Source organism: Euleptes europaea, chromosome 17 (genome assembly GCF_029931775.1).
Source record: "Euleptes europaea isolate rEulEur1 chromosome 17, rEulEur1.hap1, whole genome shotgun sequence".
NCBI lineage: Eukaryota > Metazoa > Chordata > Lepidosauria > Squamata > Sphaerodactylidae > Euleptes > Euleptes europaea.
The window spans coordinates 38,840,260-38,862,015 of NC_079328.1; the positions used below are offsets into that span (position 1 = coordinate 38,840,260).

General features: G+C 44.0%; 1 protein-coding gene across 3 annotated transcripts in view; it reads right to left on the reverse strand.

Annotated features, from left to right (window-relative positions):
- Nucleotides 1-21,756, reverse strand: part of ZNF536 (zinc finger protein 536) — a 351,761-nt gene that overhangs the window by 297,484 nt on the left and 32,521 nt on the right. The gene's annotated exons all lie outside the window — the stretch shown is intronic.

The window sequence follows — 21,756 nt, forward strand, 5'->3', positions numbered from 1 at the left end:
ACCCGCATCATGAAAAAACCCAACAGTGCATTTTCTGCACACCTGCGGTGAATCGCTCTTTCAACACATGCACAGGGCAATAAGCCCACTGTTCCTAGACCATCTTTCTCGACACACCTCTGAATTCTACCCCAAGCATGGCCTCATGCTTGTGATCTCTCCAGGATCAGAGGAGCATGCCTGTTATAGTAGGTGCTGTGGAACACAGGCAGGAAAATGCTGCTGCAGTTGCCTTGTTTGTGGGCTTCCTAGAAGCACCTGGTTGGCCACTGTGTGAACAGACTGATGGACTTGATGGACCTTGGTCTGATCCAGCATGGCCTTTTTTATTTTCTTATGTCTTCAGAGAAGAATATGGGTACGTGTTTAATTGATGCTGGGCTTCCAGTAGGGCTATAAGCCTTCTCCCAGAACAGTATGTTTTACCATAAACAGCTTTAAAGGAGGATTAGACAGATTCACAGAGGATAAAACGGAGATGTTCCGCCAGGCCTACGGTGAAGGACAGCAATGGTTCCATCATAAGCTGGCTTCCCTGTTCCATCTTTGGTCTACTCTTTGTATGCCTGTCTGCTCTCCCACCTTAATATTCCCTCTACTATTGATATGAAAGTATCATTGTCATCATAGGACTCTGGATTCTCTGGTTTTAAATTGTTTCAGTCTTAGATTACATTATACATTTTAAATTATCCGTTATATGGCATGATATTGATTTTACGGGCCATTATGCAGGTTGAGTATCCCTTATCCGGACTGCTTGGGTCCAGAAGTGGTCCATATTTCGGATCTTTCCATATTTTGGAATTTTTGCACATACATATTGAGGTTTTATGGGGATGGGACCCAAGTCTAAACATGAAATCCATTTATGTTTTATATACACTTTATACACATAGCCTGAATGTAATTTTAAACAATATTTTACAAATAATTTTGTGTACATTGAACCATCAAGGGCACTGCTGAGGGCCTGTGAGTAATGCCTGCATGCCGGCTCAAAAGGTCTGGTTTTCGGATCAGCAGGGAAAGGGTGGGATAAAAATCTAAATAAATAAATAAGTCTACCAACGGTTACTAGCCATGGTGACTAAAGGGAACCTCCACATCCAGGGTCAGTAACCTCTGAATACCAGTACCAGGAGGCAACATCAGTGAGAAGGAGGAGGAGAGTTGGTTTTTATGCCGACTTTCTCTACCACTTAAGGAAGAATCAAACAGGCTTACAATCACCTTCCCTTCCCCTCCCCACAACAGGCACCTTGTGAGATAGGTGAGACTGAGAGAGTTCAGATCGAACTGTGACTAGCTCAAGATCATGCAGCTGGCTTCATTTGTAGGAGTGGGGAAACAAACCCGGTTGCCCAGAGTCCACCGCTCTTAACTACCACTCTTAACCACTACACCAAACTGGCTCGGCCTCTTTGCCCTGTTGTTGGCCCTCCAAAGTAACTGGTTGGCCACTGTGGGAGACAGGATGCTGGACTAGATGGACCACTGGTCTGATCCAGCAGGGCTCTTCTAACATCCTTACATTTTAGGTAGCAGAGTTTTGTCCTGCACTGTAATCCTGTGCCAATCTTGTTAAACAACCTGACGATTAAGACATCACTACGAAAACACAAGATAAAGTTCCCAAAGAAAGCAGACACCATCTTACAGGCTGAACAACCATTTTTATCACTGGCCCCGCCGTTCCCTCCCCGTTAATTGAAAATCTGCGCTCTTTGTCAGATGCTCCTTTTGAGAAAGCATTCACAATGACCCATTTCCATTTCGACATTATTGTCATTCCGCCAACTGTTCTGAGACTTCTCAGTTACCTGTTCAACCATTAGTGGATGAAGCTGCCCATAATGGAGTTGTATAATATTTCTACAGCGTAAAAACTGTTTAGTCAGAAAAATGCTACTTTGAGCAGGAAGAACCTCTCTAAATGGAATGTCTGACAGTAGTCACCCTAGAATCTAGGGCCTGAATGAATATGCATATGCCCAACGGTCAGAATCATAGAATCATAGAGTTGGAAGGGACCACCAGGGTCATCTAGTCCAACCCCCTGCACAATGCAGGAAATTCACAACTACCTCCCCCCACACCCCCAGTGATCCCTACTCCATGCCCAGAAGATGCCCTCCCTCTCATCATCTGCTTAAGGTCACAGAATCAGCACTGCTGACAGATGGCCATCTAACCTCTGCTTAAAAACCTCCAGGGAAGGAGAGCTTACCACCTCCCGAGGAAGCCTGTTCCACTGAGGAACCACTCTAACTGTTAGAAAATTATTCCTAATGTCTAGAAGGAAACTCTTTTGATTTAATTTCAACCTGTTGGTTCTAGCCCGACCTTCTGGGGCAACAGAAAACAACTCGGCACCATCCTCTATATGACAGCCCTTCAAGTACTTGAAGATGGTTATCGTAGCACCTCTCAGTCTTCTCCTCTTCAGGCTAAACCTACCCAGCTCCTTCAACCTTTCCTCATAGGACTTGGTCTCCAGACCCCTCACCATCTTTGCTGCCCTCCTCTGGACACGTTCCAGCTTGTCTACATCTTTCTAAAATTGCGGTGCCCAAAAGTGAACACAATACTCTAGGTGAGGTCTAACCAGAGCAGAGTACAGCAATACCTTCACTTTGCGTGATCTGGACACTATACCTCTGTTGATACAGCCCAAGATCCCATTTGCATTCTTAGTTACAGAAATAGAAATCCAATCCAACTTAAAATGAACAATTTACATAAAAGTTTAAGAGTACAGTAGACCCTGGCCATTTGCGGATCTGTGACTTGCTATGTCATTTACTTGCAGTCATTTATTTGCATGATGTGGTCTCCAGCCTATTTTTACTTCTACTGTGTCCTCCTCCTCCTCATCACAATTATTACATTGCTAATTTTTGCAAGAAATTTGACCATTTTTCTATTGAGAACTAGCAGAATCCTGCCTCCTATTACCCCTAATACCCTGACCCGGATGGGCCAGGCTAGCCTGATCTCTTCAGATCTCACAAGCTAAGCAGGGTTGACCCTGGCAAGTATTTGGATGGGAGACCTCCAAGGAATACCAGGGGCATGACGTGGAGGCAGGCAATGGCAAACCAACTCTGAAAGTCTCTTACCTTGAAACAACCCCCCCCCCCGGGGTAGACATAAGTCAGATGTGACTTGATGGCAAAAAAAAAATGTTCACAGATTTGGCCATGGGAATGGGTCCCCCATGAATGGTGAGAGTCTACTGTATAGGTTTTTGCTGTTTCACATCAACTTCCAATACCCTCCACCCAAAAAAATTGCTTTTAGGATCCTTCACCATCACATTTCTGGCTACAGATCAGGTTATGCAGCCATGTTAACCCAGCAGCTGCCAGCTAAACTGTCGGTACTATCCATAGATTTGCACTGGTCATTATTGGCTCTGGATAGGATACACTTAATTGTTTAAGCCTGTCAGCGGATTCCCGGTGCAGCAATCTTCCAAACTACTTACTTCAAACACTTAAGCATTCAAATAGACGAGTAAGAGGAATGAAACCTCAGTTTCCACATGTGAAGGGCTCCACATTTACATTCGCCATAGAATTAGCAACCATGTGGGATGTCTCCCCATGCCCCCAAATATAATTTTACATCATTCAAAGTACAAACTTTGGACATCACACGAACAGCTTCTCTCTCTGGCTGCAAATTACAGAAATGAGGTGAGGGAACACTACCCAGATCCCAGAAGGAGATCTGGGACTATCACCAGGTATAAACTTATGAAGTTACTTTACACTAAGGCAGACCACTGATCTACCTAGCCCAGAACTGGGTTTTTTTTTCATCAGCATCTGTCTTGAACAGGGATGCTGTGACTTGGATGAGGAACACATCTGACAGTCAAATTTAACTGGTTCAGCCATAGCAATCAGGGTGAGCTGATCCCCAGGTTCGTTTGGTTTGGCAGGAAAACGCTGGAATGACTTGCAAACAGGCTTAAAGCTGTGTACTAGCTGCAAGCATGTGAAGGCAGCCAATCAGAAGAATTTCTGCAGATGATGCAATTGGTTGCCTAGTAGAAAATACAAGGACAGGCTTTTCTGGAACAGCTCATCCACCATGAAAAGGATTGCCAGGCAGATTTTTTGCCTAGCAAGATCAGGGCTTACTTTGGGGGAAGAAGGGGTGCTAGCGTGGTGTAGTGGTTAAGAGCAGTGGTTTGGAGCAGTGGACTCTAATCTGGAGAACTGGGTTTGATTCCCCACTCCTCCACGTGAGCAGCAGAGGCTAATCTGGTGAACTGGATTTGTTTCCCTGCTCCTGTCTGTTGTGGGGAGGGGAAGGGAAGGTGATTGCAAGCCGGTTCGAGTCTCCCTTAAGTGGTAGAGAAAGTCGGCATATAAAAACCAACTCTTCTTCTCACTGTCAGGGTAATTTTTTTACTTTATTTTTCAGGGTAGTAAGCAGTTGAAATAGGAGCCACGTGGCGCAGAGTGGTCAGCTGCAGTACTGCAGTCCAAAGCTCTGCTCACGGCCTGAGTTCGATCCTGACAGAAGTCGGTTTCAGGAAGCCGGCTCAAGGTTGACTCAGCCTTCCATCCTTCTGAGGTCGGTAAAACGAGTACCCAGCTTGCTGGGGGTAAAGGGAAGACGACTGGGGAAGGCACTGGCAAACCACCCCGTAAACAAAGTCTGCCTAGGAAACACTTGGATGTGACGTCACCCCATCGGTCAGGAATGACCCGGTGCTTGCACAGGGGACCTTTACCTTTTAAGCAGTCAAACTAATCATTGAAAAACCAGCTGCTTGATCACAACTAGTGTAATGCCCAGATATAAGGGCTGGTTTAGAACACTATGTATTCATACGCACACACATGGAAGCTTTGGGAAGTTGGCATCCGGGAGCCATGAACCAACAAATCATGCTCTCTGTGCCTGGTACGGCCTTTCACCAGTAGAGAGCTCTGAATTACCTTCATCTTTAGGTATGTGGTTTCTAGTTACCAAGATCACAAGACCTAGAACTTGCTTAGAGACAGCCTTCGGCCAATATCTATGGCTATGCTAAATAGAGTGAAGTAGACACTTAATGTGCATTGGTGCTCTTGTGTATCAATCTGCTTGTCAGCAGCCATGGGCCTGCCCCATGCGAATGCATACATGATACTGACTTTCCTTTGTTTCTCGGGTGAGTAACTCTGCATCTTATTTGTGGGTTATTTCACCCCCAGGTCTGTGTTTAGCTAAATAAAGAACTGTTGCTCTTTTTAACCTCCTCCTAGTTGTCTTCGTTGGACTCTATAAGACAACCAGGGCACTTCACTAGCAATCATGACATGATCTGATCAGAACTAGTCCTGAGTTTCAGATAAAGGTAAGGTTGTGAGGCAGCACCTGGCAAGAGGGTTGTAGGTGGGGGACAGCATCTCAGGGGTGGGGGGGTTATAAGAAGTTCTTACCACAGAATTCCTGGTGATCCCTAGAGCTACCCAGAAGTGACAAAGGGTAGCTCTAGGAATCGCCAGAAATTCGGTAGTAAAACCGGACGTTCTTACTGGACCTTGGCAGCCCTAGATAGAGGTCTTTTTGATCTTCCTACCAAGGACCGGAAACCTTGCTCCAAGCACAAAGGGGAGGGGCTTGCCTGTCTCCTCTTCTCCCACTGGCTTCAGCAATGGAGATTCATAGCTAGGGTAAGGGGTGGGAATAAGGTTATTTATATTGGGATAAACTGGCAAAAAATGGATTTTACTATTTTAGTTAGTAGTGAGTTATAGAAACAAGTTTATTTACTTTATTATTATTAACAACTTTCAAAACTGTTTAGACACTTCTGCGGAAGTCAGGTGATGGGTCACTTTTTAAGGTGGGCGAACGGTCAAAAGGATATTTTTGCTTTGTTGAATTTTATAACTTTGTATAATTATAACTGATACTCTTTTGTATTTTCTTTTTCTTTTTTGTTGTTATTGTATTTGTTTGTTTTGTTTTATATTATAAAAATAAAAAAAATATTTTAAAAAAAGGAATAAGGTTCTTCTCTAGGGTTGCAAGGTCCCCTCTGGCCACCGGCAGGGGGATATGCCAGCTCGAGGTTGCAGAACTCCTGGAGATTTGGGGGTGGGGCCTGGAGAGGGCTGAGACCTCAGTTGGATAAGTGCCATAAAACACACCCTCCAAAACCTCCGTTTCCTCCAGGGGAACTGTCCTCCAGGGGAACTTCCGCCTGGGAGGGGGAGTGGGGGCATCCTGCAGGCCTTCTTTGTGTGGCCTCCCCTGGGGTTGCCAACCTCCAGGTGGTGGCTGGAGACCTGGCAACCCTAGCCTCTTCCCCCCCACCGGGAGATCTACACCTGGTATGGCCCCTGAATGATGTCATAAATGTGCAAATAGCCCTTGGCAGGAAAAAGGTTCCCCACCCCTGCTCTAGAACTATGAGTTGCAGCCAGCCCGGGCATGAAAGCGGAGCTCTTGCTTGCAAGCACCCGCATTTGCATAACAGCATTTGGTGCACCTGACGATTATCTCCCTGCGCTCAGCCTATAACAATCATTCAGTGGTTGCCTCAATCCAGCCAGGGTCCTGCCTTCTCCCCTCCCCGAGATCTATTAGTTTGCAAAAAAAAGCAAAAAGCCACAGTCTGTTCAAGATATTAAGTGTAAATAAGAGAAGCACAGGGACTTAATAATAATATTGCTAAGCACTTCTACGGCACTTTATATATCCAGAGTGCTGTACAAACATTAATTAATTAATCCTTACAACAGCCTGCAAAGTACGTAAGTATATTTTCCATATTAGCACCAAATCCACCGCTCGCGTAAGTGGAAACTCTGCTGACTTCAGCAGAGTTCTGCCCATCGACACCACCAGTAGTTCCTTTGGCCCCCGGAAAGCAGAAGTGATTAAGGGCCCGAGGACATACGCCGAGTTCAGATTACGCTTCAAGTGTTCTTGACTCCCCGCTGTGCCGATTCACGCTGCTCACCTTCGGGTAGCAGTGGACTGTTTTATTCTCGAGCCTGGGCAGAGAAATACTGAGGAAATTGCCGTTTTAAAACCAAACTGCATCGCAGAGTACCTCTAAAGGCTGGTTCCCACATGCGTGTCTATCATTTGGTTTCGCGTGACTCATGGATGAATCTGTCAGCTGACTCTGTTGGGATGCACTGTGTTTGAAATGAAGGGGAAAGCTCAATCTGCAATGCCTCATTCATTCATGAGAGCCAGCGTGGCATAATGATTAAGAGCAGTGGACTCTAATCTGGAGAACCAGGTTTGATTCCCCACTCCTCCACATGAGCAGCAGATCTGGTGAAACGAGTTGGTTTCCCCATTCTTCCACATGAAGCTTGCCAGGTGACCTGGCAAGTTCTCTCCGAACTCTCTCAGCCCCACCTACCTCACAAGGTGTCTGTTGTGGGGAGAGGAAGGGAAGCCGCTTTGAGACTCCTTAAAGTGGGGTATAAAACCAACAGCGTGGTGTAGTGGTTTGGAGCGGTGGAGTCTGATCTGGAAAACCGGGTTTGATTCCCCACTCCTCCACATGAGCGATGGAGGCTCATTTGTAAACAGAATGTGCACCAGTTCTTTCTTGCAAACATGCATGTACATGCAGGTTGTACATGTGTTCACTGTAACATGCGAACAGGGCTACTGAGTCAGACCACTGATATGCATACATAAGTAAAAATATTCTGCAGAGGTCACAAAAGAAAGTGGAATTTTCCGGTATGCCCAATACAAAAGTGTCCCTACCAAGGATATTTTTTCCGCATACTCACTTAACAAGTAGAAAGCACTCAATAATACATTGGAGGCCATTATTCTTGTGAAAAGATACGGTGTCTGGTTAACAGATGTGTCTAATAAAGTAAAAATTCTAAAAATGGCCCAGTAAATCAGAATGCTCCTTATCCTCAAGCAATTAAGGAAGGGGGAACAGTAGTCCAAAGAGGGACTCTTAGTCATCAATAAAGCGGTCCTAAAGAGTAGCATTGTTATGGGGAGGGGAATTCCTTTTTCCAAAATTCACTTTTTTAAAGATAGGACCACTGATTCCTCTTATTCTTTCCCCCTCTTTCAAAAGAGGAATTCCTCTTTCGTTTCTCTTTGAAGATAAATCAAAGCACCCTTTTGTACCTGCAGCCCTGGCAGGCGTTTTATGTTACGCGCCGCAGGGGGGGTGCTCTAGCAGGAAGGACTGGGAAGACGTTGCCTGCCTCTGAGCACTTGCAGACTTAAATGCTGAAATTTTGGAGGACCTCCCTTCCTGCCCTTCCTCACTTGGAATTTCTCTTTGATCAAAAAAGAATTGATTAGAAACTGACTCCAGATTCCTAAAAAGATGAAAAGAAATGGATTGTTGGACTGCAATGAGAAACTGGGTAAAGAGGAATTAAGAGAATTTATCTTAGAAATACCACTTCGGCGCATATGAAATAAAAATGCCACCAGCACCATTGCTCAGAGCCTGGCCCCTTGGCTAGCAGGGCATCTTGGGTAGGATTAAGAATGTCCCACAGCTCCTTGACCAAGGCCATGGTGATTCCTGCACCCATTCACGGCACTCTACTTTTTTCCCTATAACAACGTCAGGAGCAGCCCCTGATGAGAATGAAGTTTCTGCATGACAGCTGCTCTGTATAGTAAAAATAATGAGGTATTTTTAAAGGGATATTTTTATTAAAGGGATATTTTTAAACAAGTCAAATGTTTCCTGGGTCTTCATTCAAAAAGGCATCAGAGCTTACTAGATAATTCTTGTTATAAAGCAGGGGTGTTGAACTCATTTGTTACGAAGCCCGGATATGACATAAATGTCACTTGGTCGAGCCCTTGCCAGCCCAGATTGGGAGCGGGGGAGGGGTGGCTGCCTACGCTGGCTCGCGGGCCGCATAAGAGCTCTCACGGGGCTGGATCTGGCCCACAGGCCTTAAGTTTGACACCCCTCTTAGAAAGGTTTGTTTCCTAACCTGCCTTCATTAGGGTTGGGCTTCATTTAGATTGTAAAACACGACATATCGCCTTGGTGGATCCGGTCAAGTTCCACCTAGCCCAGCATTCTTTCTTTCCTCCCACAGCAACCAGCCTAATGGAAGCTCAACAAAGAGGGTCCCGGTGACCGCCTTCTATACCGTGTCTCTCGCATCCGGTACTCAAAGGTAGATGTGTGCAGGCTACGTGGCCAACTCTGCCTGCCACTCCTGTCTTCACCTAGACTTTGCAAAATAATTTTACCTTCGTCTTACACCTCTTGCCGTGTTCCCAATTTTCCATACTTCTGAACAACACCCAAACATCTATTTTATGTTAATTTCCTGTTATGTGTGCATTATTTTTTAAAAAAAGAGGAGAAACATCAAACACAAAACATCAACCTCAAATAATCAAAATACTCAAGAGTTAAGTTCCATCATTTCAGAATACCTCCAGGTTGTCTGACGAATCAAACACCCCATATTCACCCATCTCTAATGATGATTATTATGCACCAACAGCTGTCTACAGTTGAGTGACTGAGGTTCTAATTGATCTCATTATCTCTCCCTTCTATAAGGTGAAGTACATTCTCACTCAGTGGGGCTACAGTTCCCAGGCCCTGTCAAGCGAGTCTTGCAGGCAACAATTTAATCCATGCTTTTCCTCATTTAGCTTTCAACTGGTCCAAATTTATAGGAGGCAGGCAGCAGATCACGTACAACCTACAAGAAACAGGGCTTTCGACTTCCCAGCTGAACAGCAAAGTGTTTCAAAGAATCAGTGGGTTATGATACATAAACACATGAACATACCTGGCAGCATGGTTGCATCGCATTTATTTATGTGATTGGTGGGAGCTCCAGGACCAGTTCAGGCCTGATTTTACTTTTATCTATATCTAGAGCCCCAATAATGGACACATTCAACCGCATTGACTGTTCCAGCGTGGTGCAGTGGTTAACAGTGGTGGTTTGGAGCGGTGGACTCTGATCGGGAGAACCAGGTTTGATTCCCCACTCCTCCACATGAGCGATGGAGGCTAATCTGGTGAATTAGATTTGTTTCCCTTAAGTGGTAGAGAAAGTCAGGGATTGAACCTGGGACCTTCTGCATGCCACGCAGATCCTCTGCCACTGAGGCACCTCATAGTTTTAGATGGAACTGAATCATACATAAGTATTATGGTAAGGATAAAAGCAGAAGCTAATTATGAGAGAAGAATGCAAAAAAACTGCTTAGGCTTTCTTGAGTTTACCCTTCGTTCGTAAATATCACCAGGCTGTCATGCCGGGGGGGGGGGGATTCAATGTGAAATACCCAATGTGACTTTATAATTACACTCATGCAGAACCTCTCTCCTGCTCCTAAAAAGAAAACAGAGACCAAGAACTCTTCCCTTCGTTCGTAGTCGGCAACAGATATATTTTTAACATAAAACACTATATTTAATTGGTTATGGATCTCTGTTCTTTTAGCACTACTGGAAATCACACAAAAACACATTAGTACAGAGCAATTAGTGAAAAGGCAGTAAACAACAGAGACACTATTAAGCTGTGGGTGATTAAATAGTATTACTACTTTTATTTTTTATGATAGTAGACTTAAAGATGAAGTCGGTTTTCACCATATATTCCCATTAACATTAATAGCCAATATGAATAGCAGGTGTCTGAAACTCCTTTTTAAGCCAAAATTAATTTGAAGCGCCTAGAGTTACAGAATTCAATTTTTCCTTATTCTCTCTCTCAGCCACTTTTTTTTAAAAAGGAACATCTTTTCTTCTCCCCCACCCAAAATCTGGTTTGCTTTTCCTCCAATTTCTTTGGATATTTTAGATGAATACCACCTCTTGAATCGATGGGGTATGCTCCTTCTTTCAGAAAGCAATAACCTTTACTGTAACAAACTGTGAAATGTTCCTACTGTACCCCCCGTGACTACCGGCAAAGACTATGTACTCATTTTATTCTATACAGGCCATTTTCTTTATCATATCTATTGCAACAATGTGATTGAAGATTATTGCATTTCATGTTAACATTGGGGGCGTACTCTCAAACCCCAACGGTTCAGCATAACCATTTTTCTTTTAATAATTTGCTTTTCGGAAGTACCCCCAAAGAAGAAATGTGTTAACTTGCAACGTTTCACATATAGGTCGATCCGTTTTGTTTCGAGAGCGGTGTTTGTTGCTGTTGTCGTTCTGCAGGGTCAAACAAACTGAGCCCATGATCTTTCGGGATTTGCGTCGGCTGAACAGCAGCGCCTTCATCCCACCCCACCCTCTTTCCCCCACCCCCAAAAAGGATTCCGGACTCAAGGATAAACCCTCTGGTGACACACCTTTGAAAAATCAGCCTCTCCCTCCCAACGGCTCTGGACTCTCTGCTTGTTTATAGATCATCCTCATGGCCTGGCACATCTTTTTCCAGGCATCTGATTAAGTTAACAATGCACTGCTATTTACATGCAGATTTCCCAACCCTTTCTCTACAGCTGCTCCCAAAGACTTGGGCTCTCTCTTGTAATGTGATAGCACAGCAGTCAGTAAATGCAATCTTTGTCAAACCCAGGTGTGCTCTTGATTTGGTTCTCAGTCGTTCCAAGCCATTTTTCCCCTCCCTTTTCTGAAGCATTTAGAAGCATCTATTATAGTATAGCCACATCTGGAGTAGAGGGGGGAGGGAATCCCTCTATTAATTGCACACTTTTAAAACCATGAAGACAAATTCGGAGAGAGAATTTGATCGCTGTTGTCGGACTTTCTCCCCTTTCGAAAGACAGTGCTTTCATTGGCATTTGTCAAAGGTTAAAGGTTGACCCAAAATCAGAATACCTGTGAATTCTGCTGTCAAATATAATATTCAGCAGTGTGGTTGTTTTTAAATGTGCCGGTACTCATATATAAGGCTGCACTGATTTTCATTGATTTCCACCTCAGGACTTGGGAGAGCCCCCCCTAAAGGTGCCGGTACTCGGTACCATTGAGTACCACCACAAGCCCTGATCTTCAGCTAGAAACCTCTAAGGCATTCTTTGCATCTATTGAATTGAAAAAGAATACAGAGATTGAGATTCTAATTATCTGACTAACCCAACTTGTGCTCTGAGTAACATGTACAAAATGGTTCCCCCTCCCCCCCCCCGCCCCATTCTTTCCAGGCCTTATTTCCAAGTGGACGTGAGTTCCCAAATCACCAAACACATTCATTCTTTCCACAGTAAAAAAGCAGAACCAAATCTGATCAGCATGGTGACTTAAATGCTGTTTCCTTTGCAAAATGAGGGTAATTTTTCAAGATCAAGTTTGAAGTAGATTAGTGCTGAAATATGAGCCAAGCCTTCACTCTTATCAATCTGAGTATGGATAAAGGATGTATTCACCCAAGAGCACCGCTGAGTTATTTTCCATGGAGGGGGAGGGAGTACCTCCATTCTTCCACAAACACATGAAGATCATCACAAGGAGGTGATAAATGGAGGTTGGCAACTACTTTTGACATTACTTATCTGTTGTGAAAATTGATGCACAAAAGAAAAAGGATATTTCATAGTTCAAAATCGAATTTATGACAACAAAAACATAACTTTTTTTACAGATAAATGCTTGCACCAATTGAGAAGGGCCACATTGGGGGTTTGAGGGGGTATAAACACCATTACACAAGAGGAATATGCTGACATGAGAACTCAACTGATGAAACCTGGTTAAGGAAAGTTAAACCAAGAATTATTTGTGGGTTTTCGGCAAGTTTGGTGTTTTCAAATATTGCTACAGGGTGGCACAGTAATTTTCTAAATGGCTGTTACTACGAAGCAACATCCCTGTCAGCCTATGAGTTTATTTGCTAATAAAAGGCACTTAGGATCAGGAAAATCTTTAAGGTTTGTATTCTTATTGTCAATTCAGGATCCATATGATTCAGATGATTTTTCAAGAGAGTAGCTTAACTCAGCTACCTCAAGCAGGTCATTTTTGAGCATATACATCTTCAAAATAAATATAAATAAATAATTGAAAATAATAGAAAATAAAGAATAGAAAACAATTTTTTTCTCATGCAGAGATCTGGTTGTATACATGGACCCAAACACCCTAACTGGAACTATTTCCTTTTACTGATATTAGAGGAAGTGTTCTGGTTGGTCCTTTGCAAGTGCAGACTAGCTACTTCCATTGGAGTAAATGAGGGAGCTCTTTCCATCCTGAGTAGCCATCTACAAACCAAGTATGAGAAACATCTGGAAAACCAGTAGTGCAAGAACAAACAGTCTTTTGCAAGCATCCCATTTCCTGATGCTCTGGTAGGGAGAAGACTCTGACCTGAATGACCCAGGCTGTCCCAATCTTGTCAGCTCTTGGAAGCAAAGCAGGGTTGGCCCCCGTAAGCACTTGGATGGGAAACCACCAAGGAATACCAGGGTTTCTACTCAGCAGCAGGCAATAGCAAACCACCTCTCTTCCTATCTTGCCTACAGTGTTGCCTAAGTCAACTGCGACATGACGTCACTTTCTACCAACTGGCAAAGAGAGATGAAGGTGGCAGTGGAGGACTTACATTGCATCAGCCCTAAAATGGAAATGCTATCTGTACAGAATGGATTTCTGGGACGGAATGCCCATGCTTCCCACCACGCCCGTTTGAGCCTGTTCAGTGCATGAGATCAAGAACCAACAGGAGAGCCCTGTAATCTGCAAAGAGCACACGGGACTATCTGAGCAATGCATCAGAGTCTCTGTTGAAGGCACAAGAGCCAGTGCGTTGCTGTTGTTAGAGCACTGGGCAACATGAGAAAAATCTAGGCCAGGGGTGTCAAACATAAGACCTGCAGGCCAGATCCGGCCCCTTGAGAGCTCTTACTCAGCCCGTGAGCCAGCTGAGAAGACGGAGAAGAATTGGTTTTTATATGCCAACTTTTTCTACCACTTAAGAAAGAGTCAAATCGGCTTACAATCACCTTCCCCTCCCCACAACAGACACCTTGTGAAGTAGGTGGGGCTGAGAGAGCTGTGACTAGCCCAAGGTCACCCAGCTGGCTTCATGTGGAGGAGTGGGGAAACAAATCCAGTTCAACAGATTAGCCTCCGCCGCTCATGTGGAGGAGTGGGGAATCAGACCCGGTTCTCCAGATCAGAGCCACCCCCTCCACTCTCGATCTGGGCTGGCAAGGCATGGCCCGGCCTGACCAAGTGACATTGATGTTATATCCGGGCCTCATAACAATTGAGTTTGACACCCCTGATTGAGGCCTGAGGCCCCGCTTGCCACGGAACTCTTACAATTGTTCATTCAGCATGCTTGGTCCGAGTCTGTTTCAACTTTATTTTGGCCTGTGGCACAGATCTTTTATGGGGGGGGAGAGAGAGAGAGAGAGAGAGAGAGAGAGAGAGAGAGAGAGAGAGAGAGAGAGAGAGAGAGAGAGAGAGAGAGAGAGATTCAGCCCTGTGCATTGGCCCGCTGAAACGCCCTGGCCTTAAAAGCGCACAAGGTGCGCCAGAGACGGCGGTTTCCCGAGGTTGCGTCACAGGCTAATAAAAACAAAAATCCGACAAGATAGGACAGATCATTGCCTCTGCACTAGGTACTTTAGCAGGGACGGTTTGACTTTTGGCCTTGACACATATGCCAGTGGCAAGACGAACTCGAGGGACCAACAAAAAAAAGAATGTGTGTTCACAGCTGTACAGTGCACCAATACAGATTACATGTTTTCAGGGTTGCGGCCACAACAGAATGCTAATTAGCATACTGGAGTGATGAGAACGGCTGTAAGGGCCTTATTGTTCCCATTATTTCATGCAGCCCAGCTGCCTTTGTTTATATCACTTATCCTCTCGTGCCACAGGTTTTCACTCCAAAAATACTATCCCAATACAATGTTAATATTTAAAAAACAAAGAGGTGGCAGATTGTCATTTCTGTGTCAGTCTCAAACTGCGGAACTGTTAAGCTGTTCAGGGTTCGGTATTTAGAAATAATTTAACAGCCGTGCTCCGACACCGCCTGCATCCTAACATAATGGCCGGCGATGAGAACCGGGCGAATGCATAACTATCCTGACATCACTTATGAGATTTAGATTGGTCAGTTAATGGAAGTCTTTACCAAAATCAATACCATAACAGCTTCTTGAAATGAACGCAATTTTTTTTTAAAAAAAGCAACACACGCACACACAGCGCTGTGAACAATAAGTACAGAAATACGGCACTTCTGCATACAACACAAAGGAGCTGGGATTTGAAATTAAAAAGCAATTATATAGATTTAGAGGGGGTGCTCTCTCTCTTTTTCAAAGTGGGGTTACGGTTGATCGTTTAAAAAAAATGCGGATAGGAAAGGAGTTCTGCAGAATATTTATGTGTTATTCTAGTTTCTCGATAAATAAAACAGAAAAGGCAGGGTTAAAGGGGGGTTGCGGTTCTTGTCAGTGGTAACAGTTAAGATGGTGACAGATAAAATAGCGCGGCAAAGTTTTGAAAGACACGATTCACTGAATTTCACTTGGCAGTTCTTTGGGGCGACAGGCAGGCTGGTGAATAGACGAATAAGCACTAGTTTAGCAGAAACAATTTGATGCTTATTTAAGCTGGTTTAAAGGCCCCACCAAAGGGTTCAATTTGCTAAACTGAATGTGCTAGGCTGATGAAATGTCACAACTGTGGCTCAGTGGTAAAGCATCTGCTTGGCATGTAGAAGGTCCCAGGCTCAATCCCTGGCATCGCCAGTTAAAGGAACGAGGCAAGTAGGCAAGTGAAAGACCTCTGCCTGATTCCAAGATGGTCCATCCAAGCTCTGGCCATATAGCTGTTTAGCTTTAGCTGCTGTATCATGTGAACACATGAACACATTAAGCTGCCTTATACTGAATCAGACCCTTGGTTCACCAAAGTTAGTATTGTTTACTCAGACAGGCAGCGGCTCTCCAGGGTCTCAGGCAGAGGACTTTCACATCACCTCCTTGCTTAGTCCCTTTAACTGGAGATGCCGGGGATTGAACCTGGGACCTTCTGCATGCCAAGCAGATGCTCTACAAACTGAGCCACAGCCCCTCCCCTATCAAACTCTATCCTGTGCCCTCAAACCCTATATTGGAGCCTATCAATAAAATATGAGCCATGATTTAGGGAATCCTTTAGGTTATTATTATTTTTTTAAAAATAGTTTGAAATCAGATTCCTCAACGGTTTCTCATCCCAGCACTGGTTAGACCTATATCTGGTGGTAATCTGAGAAAGGGTCTCTCAGTTATGGCACCAAAATTATGAAACTTTGTCCCCTTTAGTCACTGTCCTCTACTTTTGCCCAATTTAATCTTCTTCCCTCTGCACTTTTGGAAGGGAGATATTATTGTGTACTGTATGAGGAAATTATATGTATATGCCCTTGTGGAAGAGGGGAAATTGAAACTGTTGTGTTGTCCTTTTTATGGCAATCTATTACTTCTGTCCTCCAAAAAACTCCTGGTAGATCAGAGGAATCATATGCGTCCCTCCTTCTCTCACACCACGAATCTTGGATTACAGATAGAGTTGCCAGATTTTGTGCAGCCACTCGAGTCTACCATAGTTCTGTATTAATTTAATGAATAATTGCAATTTCATATAATCTATGTGATTATGTAAAAATTCTGATACAGTATGTATTTTTGTGCTGGTCTATGACTGTAATCGTTCATTCATTCATTCATTCATTCATTCACTATCTTCCACCAATGGGTGAAGACTTTCATTTTTACTGACATTCTCTCAATGATCCCTCCTTCCTTCCCTATGTTTTAATTACAGTTTTTCTGTGCTTTTACATATGCTTTTGAGTTTTGGTTATAACTGTTTTTGAGAGCCAGTGTGGTGTAGTGGTTAACAGCAGCAGACTCTAATCTAGAGAACTGGGTTTGATTCCTCGCTCCTCCACATGAAACCGGCTGGGTGACCTTGGGCCAGTCACGGTTCTCTCAGAACTCTTTCAGCCCATGCAGAGGCAGGCAATGGCAAACCACCTCCGAACATCTTTTGCCCTGAAAGCCCTATGGTGTCGCCAAAAGTCAGCTGTGACTTGATGGCACGCACACACATTGTTTATATGATGCTTTGTGCCTGCCTTGGTGGTCCTGGTGGAGCTGAAAGGTAAGGTACGAATTTTGTAAATAAATATCAGCTTTAGCAATGTTATTCTATCACATGCCTTCAGAACCTAACCTGGGACCTATCAATACAGAGATAAAATCTGAATTACAATCTGGGGGATCCTTTAGGTTATTAATAAAGGATCAGACTGGAATACGACTTCATCCCTGCCCTCTTTTTCGCAATTCACTGAAAAAGTGACATGTGTTAATGGCGAAACACAGTCAAACCATCTACTGGTATGAGAAGCTACAGGTACTTTCTGGTAACCTCGGCTATATGTGAAAAGGACGTGAAGTGTCTGTCTTATGAAAAGCAGTAATGAGCTGATTTAATGTTTTCAACAAACCACATGGCACTGAACCGTGGCTATGCCACAGGTGTGCGGCAATCTAAATATGCATCAGTTTCCCAGCTATGACCATTCCCCCTACTGTGGACACAACACAGATTTGTTTAATTGGTTCCAGGAGCTAGCTAAATTGCCCAGCTGCTTTGAGTTTTAGGCCCCCAACTAGTTTATATACCAATAATAATAAAATAAAGTTATTTTATAGCAACTCAAGCTATTACAGGGTTTTTTTCTCTTCTTAATCTGGGGGGGGGGGTCAAGTTTTTTTTAATTTTCCAAACTGTATTTAATTTATGATCATTTATGATGCATTTATTTCATGATAGTAAACAAAAGTAGATCTTATAATTTGTTATACATTTATAAACAAAAAAGAGATTATAGAATTATAACTCAGTTCACTTCTTATAAACCCTCCACACTCCAAGACTTGTTTTACCCTATGCAACAGTCAAGAAAATAGAACCACTGATAAGTAGATCTTAAACTCTGTTATACCAAGGAAGAGCATTTATAAACTAAATAAATTTAAAAAATAAATAAGAGATTACATAATTATAAATCAGTTCAATTTTTGTAAACCCTACACGCTCTTAGATTTGTGTTACCGTATGCAACAGATCAGAAAATGGAACAACAGATAAGCTGATCTTAAACTTTGTTATACTGATTTATTTAGCTTGCTGCTCCGCACATCGCCACATTTTTTAAAACTTGCAGCCGCCATGCAGGAGGGCGATTGAAAAGCTTCACGAAAATCAGCTGCCGTTCTTGCGCTCTGCGGCTGCAATCAAATGTAGCTATGTGCACGCATAAGGAAGAACCATGCCCGAAGCATCAGGATTCTTTAAAGTTTCTGTTTGAGACGGTTGTTCTGCTAAAGAGGCAAACGAGCTTTCCAACTGAATTTTTTTTTTTAATTTAAATTCAGATTGTGGGGTGTAAACGTCAAAAAATCCGGTTCTTCGGCAGTTTCCTGAACTATTGTTCATTGTGGCCTCGTCACCACCCGCAAAATACACCAGGCCACTGAGATGTCCCCAGACCAGATTTTAAGAGTCATTCTCGTCACTCATCTTGTTTGATCATCACTGGATACATCCTGTAGGTCTTCGTTTCTCTAAAAAACTGTCTTGATCGTCAGAAGTGTGGATAAATGAGTTCCCATATCAACAGACAGCCATGTCGGAACACACGCTGAAACCAAAAATAAAGGGCTTCCAGATTGTATTGCTTTAAACCAATAGAACTGGATAGCACCAATGCACGGTAATAAACTAGTGGAATAAATAGTGGAATGCCCAGCAATTGTGACTCTGCCGCTGTTTATTGGATTAGCAAGTAGTACTTTGAAAAACTGAAAATGCCAGAGCTTTACCTCACATTAGAATTGCCAACCCCTACGTGGAGCCTGAAGACCTCCCAGAATTACAACTGATCTCCAGATGATGGAGATCAATTCCCCTGGAGAAAATGGCTCCTTTGGAAGGTAGACTTATGGCGTTACACCCTCCCCACACCCTGCCCTCCGCAGGCTCCACCCCATATCTCTAGGAAATTTTCCAACCAAGAGTTGGCAACCCTACCTCACATATAAGTGTCAAATAACTAGGGTTGCCAGCTCTGGGTTGGGAAACACCTGGAGAATTTGGGGGATAGAGCCTGAGGAAGGTGGGGTTCGGAGAAGGGAGGGAATTCAGCAAGGTATACTGCCATAGAGTCCACCTTCCAAAGTGGCCATTTGCTCCAGGTGAACTGATTTCTGTCGCCTGGAGATCAAATAATGCTCATTGTCTTAATTCTGTTTTCTAGCTGCTGCCTCAGACTGCTTCTAAAACCGTCCACATCCAGCCTTGAAGAGAACTCTACTGTTGTGTAGCAAAGAGAACTGGAAGAAATGGCGCCTCCCGTCACTGAAGGTTTAATTGACGAAAAGTGTCATGCTTCAATATACATTTCATCTGAGAAAAAGTGAGAAGGACTCTGTTTACTTCCAGGTTGGTAATAAGTTAATTCCTTTTTTTAAAAAAAAACACTATCATAAAAAAAAACCCTCCAACATATATAATTTTGTTTGCCTTGCCCATGTGATGAGTTTGGCCTAAAGCGCTCTCTCGTCTAAGGGAAAAGGATCCAGGTAAGCCTGGCTCTTGGATCTTCTCGACAGCTGCTGAGAGATGCAGGAAGCATGGAACCACATATCCCCAGCTCGGGAAAACATGGGTGGATCCATATATGATTGGACTTCCATGTACTCCCAACCCTATCCTGTAAGAACACAGTGTTTGACAGAGAACTTCTACTGCTTGCATGGAGTATTTCCTGATATGGGGGGGGGGGGGCATGTATGCATCAGAGGTTCTGAGACCTTGGGTTTGCTTTCTGTAGTTTCAAATGCACAGCTTCTCTGTCTCTCTCTTTTCAGGGGAGAGGGGCAGGAGTCCATGTTTGTATCCTCAGGTGTCTAATTGTACTGCAAAAAAAAAATAGCTGGGCGGAATATGAATCAAGGCTGCAAGACTGGTGAAGGGGGGTGACTCTCACCGCCCATTCAATTTCCTTGATTGGAAACCTCCCACCACCACCACCACAGTTGCTTTAAGCCCCAGAAGGGGAAATGGACCAGCACCATACGTGTGCCGGTAGAAAAGACTATCAAGTCTCAGCTGACTTATGGCAACCCCACAGGGTTTTCAAATAAAGGAAGCCACAGCCTTCAATTTGCAAGATCTGAGCAAGGCTGTCAAAGATAGGACATTTTGGAGGACTTTCATTCATAGGGTCGCCATGAGTCGGAAGCGACTTGACGGCACTTAACTCACACACACAGGGTTTTCAAGGCAAGAGACAAACAAAGGTGGTTTGCCATTGCCTGCCTCTGCGCAGCAACCCTGGTCTTCCTTGGTGGCCTCCCATCCAACTACTAACCAGGGCCGACCTTGCTTAGCTTCTGCTGATACTTTGGCTAGCCTGGGCCATCCAGGTCAGGGTAAATGTCACCTTTTTACCTGATTCTATTCCCTTCTGTGGCCTAATGCAGCCATGGGAAGGTGGGGCTATTGTCAATCTGGGAAATGGCAAAGGAGGGAAGAGTCCAGCCTTTCATTCCTTTCCTATCCTGAATCTATATCCCTACTCCCATAGACTCTCTTTTCAGTATACAGACCCCAGCACCACACATGGTTTGGCCCACGGAACGACCACCAATGAAACAGATTTAAAACTCTCCAAATGACAAAGGAAATTGGTTTCACGTGCGTCTCAACACAACTTTGCTTCTCTAAACAACTGTCTTGATCATCAGAAGTGTGGATAAATGAGTTCCCACATCAACAGACAGCCATGTCGGAACACACGCTGAAACCAAAAATAAAGGGCTTCCAGATTGTATTGCTTTAAACCGATAGAACTGGATAGCACCAATGCACGGTAATAAACTGATTATGCCTCTAATCAATGGATATTTGTATAAGTGCCAGACATAAGGCATAAGTGAGTCCATGTGTTAATCAGAAGGCAAGCGTTTGCTGCAGACGGCCTCCATGCGAGGAGAGGGAGAGAGTTCTGTTTCGCTGCAGGATAAAAAAAAAAAAACATCCCCCAACTGGACTGAGCAATCTTTACCAAGGATGAACGTATTAGCTAGCAAATTATTTAATGTGTGTATCTGTTCCTTTTTCCAAAGGCTTGGGAGAAGGAGCCCTTTATCAGAAAAAAGTCTTCTACTCCATTATAAAGTTCTACTATGGTTAAGGTTGTCAACTCCTGGTTGGGAAATTCCTGGAGATTGTGGGGGTGGAGCCTGGGGAGGGCGGGGTTTAAGAGGTGAAGGACCTCAGCAGGGTATAATGCCATAGAGCCTGCCCTCCAAAGGCACCATTTTTTTTCCAGGGGAACTGATCTCTGTAGTCTGGAGAGCAGTTGTAATTCTGGAAGATCTCCAGGCCCCACCTGGAGGTTGGTAACCATAATTATGGTCCAGTCAAGGGAGCCAGCGTGGTGTAGTGGTTAAAAGCAGTGGTTTGGAGGGGAGGACTCTGATCTGGTGAACTGGGTTGGTTTCCCCACTCCTACACATGAAGCCAGCTGGGTGACCTTGCGCTAGTCACAGCTCTCTTAGAGCCCTCTCAGCCCCACTTACCTCACAGGGTGTCTGTCGTGGGGAAGGGAAGGTGATTGTAAGCCAGTTTGAGTCTCCCTTAAGTGGTAGAGAAAGTCTCCATATAAAAACTAACTCTGCTTCTTCTTCTTCTTCTTCTTCAACACTTGTTCAAAACAGCTTTAAAAAGCAACACCAGTTTCATCA